Here is a 5,441-nt window from a genome sequence, read left to right as displayed (position 1 = left end):
TTCAGAATACATCCATATGGTCTTAGACATAAGAAAAATATGCAGGGCAAAGTGATTTTTTTAAGTTATGAGTATTCTTTTAGAGACCTCCCCGACCCCGATTAACGGAGCATTATTTGAGGCAAAACCAGTACAATAAGTATGAATATGTTATCATTTCAAATATAAAATATTCTTTATCTATTCTTGCCATCAGTAGCAGACCCTGTTGCACTGACTTGATTTTTGCTTTGCCAATGAGGCACTGCATCATCATCATCTTCATCCCTGCTGCTGGGGCACCGTGGCAAAAACTGTGCTTAACGTTGAGATGGGTGTCCTGCACTGGTGCACTGGAGATCTCCTCCACTGGTGGAGATGTCCTTCATGCATATTCTGAAATGATAGAAATATTTGCAGTCTGTGTAATGGTAGTGTCTCAGAATCTCTCTCACATATAGATTTTTAGATACACAACTGTAAGAATGAACCAGTTATTCTCACACACTGCATGATTTCAAATTCCCTCTACATCCCTACTAAACAAAAATGTGCATTCTGATAGGAATTCAACCAAAGCCTGAGATCTCATAACTCCTCCAAATAAGTTAATTAAGCAATTTTTCTGTTGGAAAAGTGTGCCTCATTTCCACTTTTAATTCCTCAGGCTGCTCACCTTTTGCCCTTGCTAAGCATGACAGTACAAAGGTAAAAGGAGAAGTATTACTCTTAAAGATAACATCAGCATTGCCAGTCAGAGTGCAGAGGAAATTGTAGCTGAAGAAGAATTTGTAAGTATGAGTAATTATTAGTCAGACCATGAAATTTAGATTGCTTTGCTTATTTTATTCATCCAGTTCTCAGGTAAACCTGAGAATACAACTTAATCAATTTTTCAGTTTGCCTTTAACACTTGAAGACAATTCCTCTCCTATTAAATGATAACAAGTGTTCCTGAGTTCTTCATGTAAGTAATGTGCAAAATAACAGCATTTCATTCCCTATTTTTAAGCAAACTGGAAAATGACTGCACATATTGCTTTTTCCTGGGATACGTGACAGTTTTGAAACTGTTTTTTTTCCCCAAGATTTTAAAGAACTTTTTCATATAATGATTTAAAGATAAAGAATTTATAACCTGGTGTCAATTTTAAACTCTTTTTTCATTTTGATAATTGAGGCAGCTTTTTAAAACTCAGCTAGGTATGGAATTGAGACAGAACTTCAGAAATGTGATCAACTCACACAACATAGCTTTGATTTGGCTGGAAGACTTCTTAACTAATCCCTGGTCAAGGCTTTCATACACCCTGCTTGCCTGTACAGATAAAATTAATGAACAGTTCTAGCCCAACTGGGATCAGAAGTAGCACAATTGTCTGCCTTACCAATATGATTCCCACTCTTCAGTGTAATATTTCTTCAAGTGAATTTTGAACAGAGACCTCATTGGATTTATAAAACATGTTCCTGGAGGTGGTGATGTGTGGTGATGTGACACAAGAACTTGTGTCTGCAAACCCCTGAATTATACAGTAAAGGAGCACATTTGTATCTGAAAGGAAGGATTTTTAGGGCTTTTACAGGGATTGTCTGACTGCTGCCTTCTTCAGTGTTTGCTTTGCAAAGACATGCACAACATGACTTAAAGTTTCAAGGAGGAAGTTAAATTAATAAAGTTTTTAAATGGTTTCTGATTTTTATTTCTCAAACAAAAAATCAAGTTGCTTGTACTTTGAACTTCCATCAATTGTCAATGTTGTAGTAAGAGTTTTCCAGGACAGTCAAAAAGGAAACCAGACCAGAACAATGGGTAACGTAAGCATTTATCTCCACTCCCGTGCATGCTGATAAGGAAAAGCCAAGTAACTGTTCTCTCTCATCTTTTCAATTTTCTGTTTATTACCTCCTGAAGTAATTTGCTCCATTTAACACAGAAAATTAGATATTTTGATCTGTAAATTTCCCCTTATTCTCATCTTATTATGACATCTGCTTATTCTTTCTCCTGTACAGAAGAAAGAAACACATTTTTAACTGGTAACAATTTTCTTTTAGATATTTTATATCTTTCTGACCAAATTTTTTTTTTGACTCAGTACTTATGGAAATTTCCTTGCACAAAGGACAGTAAAACTGCTTCCAGGAGAGAGCATCTCAGATTCAAGATATTTCATGAATTAACAGAGACAGTATCTGGACACTGGCTTGTTTTAACTGAACCAGAATACACTTGTCTTCATTTTTAATGAGTTTTGACATATAATAATAATAGCCCTAGGTGCCTTAACTTTTAGATTTACAGTGTCAGATATCATAAATGGACTTGGGTCTCAGAAAGTAGATATTCAGCACAACCTGGACAGAGGTCTCTGCAACACCAACCAGGCACTGGTTATACTGAAATTCCACTGGTTATACTGAAATTCCATATAAGAAAACATATCTTCATATCCTGGAGGGGCCTTGTCCTCTCAGGTGACTAGATTTTCTTGGCAGCCTCAAGCTTGATTTGAAATACACCTGAGTGCCTGCTGTCTTTTGGCTTTAGTAGCCCAGAGGAAATAAAATTTGCCCATCCTCAGCATGTGTGGGCCTAAAGCCCAGTCTTGATGGGAGGGGCCAATTTTAGTCCTCTTGAAATAACCTTAAATTCATCATCTCAACTCTGAGACATTCAAAGCGTCTACCCTGCTCTTTGAAATCTGTGTCAAAGAAACCAAAAATGCAGTCGTATCTCTAGATCCTTCTTTTTACTAAATGTGTAGATGATGCTAATTTTCAAACCAAGATAATTGCTGTTGCAATCTAAATTATTACTAAACTCCAAGAGATTTCATAGGAGTTTCTGTGACCATACAGCCTGGAAGTAAACACAGCATGACAAAGATCTGCTCACCTTTGCTGCTAAGTTCCCCTTTCTCAGTTGCTCTAAAATGTCTTAACCCAGTCCAGTTCATAAAAGACATGAGAAATTGTGTTTGGATATTTAACAGAACGAGTGTCAGGATTTCTGGACATCAACTGTTTTTTAAAAAGAGCAAGGGCTGTCTAAATAAACTTGAAAGTGCTGCTTGAATCAAAAACACTCTTAGAATATAAAGCTACTGAATGCATCAGCATCAGATTGGTATTTGCCGCATCAAGCAGTGAAAAAAAAAATAAAAATTATTAAAAATTTTTGTCCTGGGTACATCTGTAATAATTCTGATTATGTAAGGCTAAGCAGAGATGACAGCATTGGGAGCATTTTATGCTTTCAGCTCTAAAATATTAGAGACACTTAAATAGTGGCTTTTCATGCTGCATGGCTCTGCTCCACAGCAAGAGGACAAATAAATTTATAGATCCAAAGGCAGAAATTCTCATGAATTTCTCATTTCAGGACATCCTGTCATCCAGCATTGTTGGACTCTGTTTTTTTCCTTTTTGTGACCACCAAAAAAGGTTAAACACTCATTCATTAGGTCATGAAGTAATGACACCTTTCAGGTAGGCTGAGTCCTTCTGAGGTCCACTGAGAATTATCTTTTAAAATAGCTGTGACCACATTACACATGGTGTAGGCCATAGGACACTTCTCCACTGAAAAGAAACCCAAATAAGGGTTTCATCAGAAAGCCATAAACTTAACACAGGCAAACCCAACTAACTCAAGAAAACAGCAGGCTATTTAAAATGTATAAGGTTCTTGAGGGAATGTGCATTTGGTATGCAGTAAAATTGTAACACTTTTAATGCAGAATGCTTTCTAACTATGAGTGCCACTTTAAAAACCCAGAAAGTGTTTCAGGAATGCATATTCACCCCATTTGTGCAAATAACGAATGAAGGACCTCAAGAAAGGCATGGAAAGGTGGTGATATCCCAAGTCAACTTCTGCTTTTGAAGATGTTCATATACACAATTGCAAAGTTTGCTTGTAACCACTAGTCTTGCTCATGTTTACTTAATTTCAATCCATGATGGAGAAAAAGAACGCACAAAACATCCCACTCCTGCAGACACCTGCTCTCCTACTGTCAGAGGTATATCTAAAACATTAAACTGAGGGCTGGAGTACACTTTCAAGCAGTCTCCCACTTTGTTGTCTCATTAATTGTTAGTGTTCTGCCTGGCACAAAACTGTGCTAAGACTTTCTCAGATGTACTGGAGTGCAGCTGGCATAGTGTGAGCCATATCCTGTTTACAGCACATAGTGCAGGTGAAGGTGAGAGAAAAGTCTTTACCTGCACAGATGTGAGCAATACCATCTTATTTTGGATCAGAATATAGCACTTACCTGTTTTATTTACAGAACCACTGACACCCTTACGCGCAGACCTGATCTGGCAGGGCTCTCACCACAAATTGGTAAACCTAGAATTAGAGGTCTTCTGTTAGTGGGGGGCATTCTTTAGCCAAGAAGTCCTGTTGAGAAGCTGTAGGAAGGAAACTGAGAGATTGAGAGCCCTCAAAGAAATTACCTTAGGTTTTATAATGTCACTTTCCATACCTCAAATGTGAGATGCAACAATGATCCAAAGAAAAAGGCGAAGCAGAGAGAAGCTGAAGGAACCCGCCCCACCTTATTCTTTGGCTACAGAATGAGAAATTGTTGAACCAAAGTAAACAGATTGTGCTTGCCCCATCTTGCTGTAATACAGACTGTACTATGCAAATTAGCTTTAGGCCCACACACATACACTAATAACACGGGAAATATCATCTAGAGCAATCTAATTTACTGTTACTGAATTAGCCTAAATTTTTCACAACTTTTAAAGAGTTTCACAGCTGGGAAGTGACGTTGGAATATAAACTAATATCTAATAACCTGATGTTACTTTTACCCATACATACTATTCTTCTTATAAGTTTGCTTTTGAAAAGGTTTATATTTTATAGGTTACATGAGAAAGGTTAGAAAACAGGGGATTTCTTAGCTGTTTGAATCTGGATATTTTATCTTACTAATACTGTAGACTGTAAATTGCCTGCAATATGTTAATTTTCAAAAAATAGTTTGGCAACATTAATGTAGACTCACTGAGACATTTTTACCTTTCCCTATAAATTTGCTCACATTCTTACCAATTCTCTGAGGACTTGCTGGGGTGCATTTGGCCATCATTAACTCTGACTGTGAGTTTTATTGCCCACTATCCTGGAGCATTTGGGTGCACACAAGGTAGCAGGTGCAGCTCAGTAGGGAGTGGTAAGGTGGGTGGAAAGGCTTGCCTATATGGCATGTAGGAAATGATGTAATTTTGGGTGTGTGAAATTTGCTAAATAGGTTTAGTCCAGCATTAACCTAGTACTCAAGTGCCTAAATGACAGTTTAAACATGTAGGACACTTATTAAAAAAAACCCACCTAATCTGTTTAGGTGCCTCAAATGGCAAAGGATTTTGGATATCAGGATAAATTCCAGCCTTTCAGACTGAAGGGAAGGCACTGAGGAAGTGAATCTCGATGTCAT

The 5,441-nt window shown here is 37.4% G+C and overlaps 1 long non-coding RNA gene across 2 annotated transcripts; it reads right to left on the bottom strand.

The window, feature by feature from the left end:
- LOC132339446 (uncharacterized) lies at positions 1 to 4,567 on the bottom strand. Of its 2 annotated transcripts, none has more exons than XR_009489649.1 (3): positions 4,476 to 4,567; positions 4,263 to 4,339; positions 1 to 375 (listed from the first exon to the last, which is right to left on the bottom strand). It is a non-coding gene; the product is annotated as an uncharacterized LOC132339446 (long non-coding RNA). The 2 variants fall into 2 exon arrangements; XR_009489647.1 differs by having other exon boundaries at positions 4,447 to 4,561.
- Positions 4,568 to 5,441: the final 874 nt, after the last annotated feature.

Source organism: Haemorhous mexicanus, chromosome 1, assembly GCF_027477595.1.
Source record: "Haemorhous mexicanus isolate bHaeMex1 chromosome 1, bHaeMex1.pri, whole genome shotgun sequence".
In the NCBI taxonomy this organism is placed as follows: Eukaryota; Metazoa; Chordata; class Aves; order Passeriformes; family Fringillidae; genus Haemorhous; species Haemorhous mexicanus.
The sequence above is the reverse complement of the archived record's forward strand: the minus strand, read 5'-3'. Positions and strand labels throughout refer to the sequence as shown.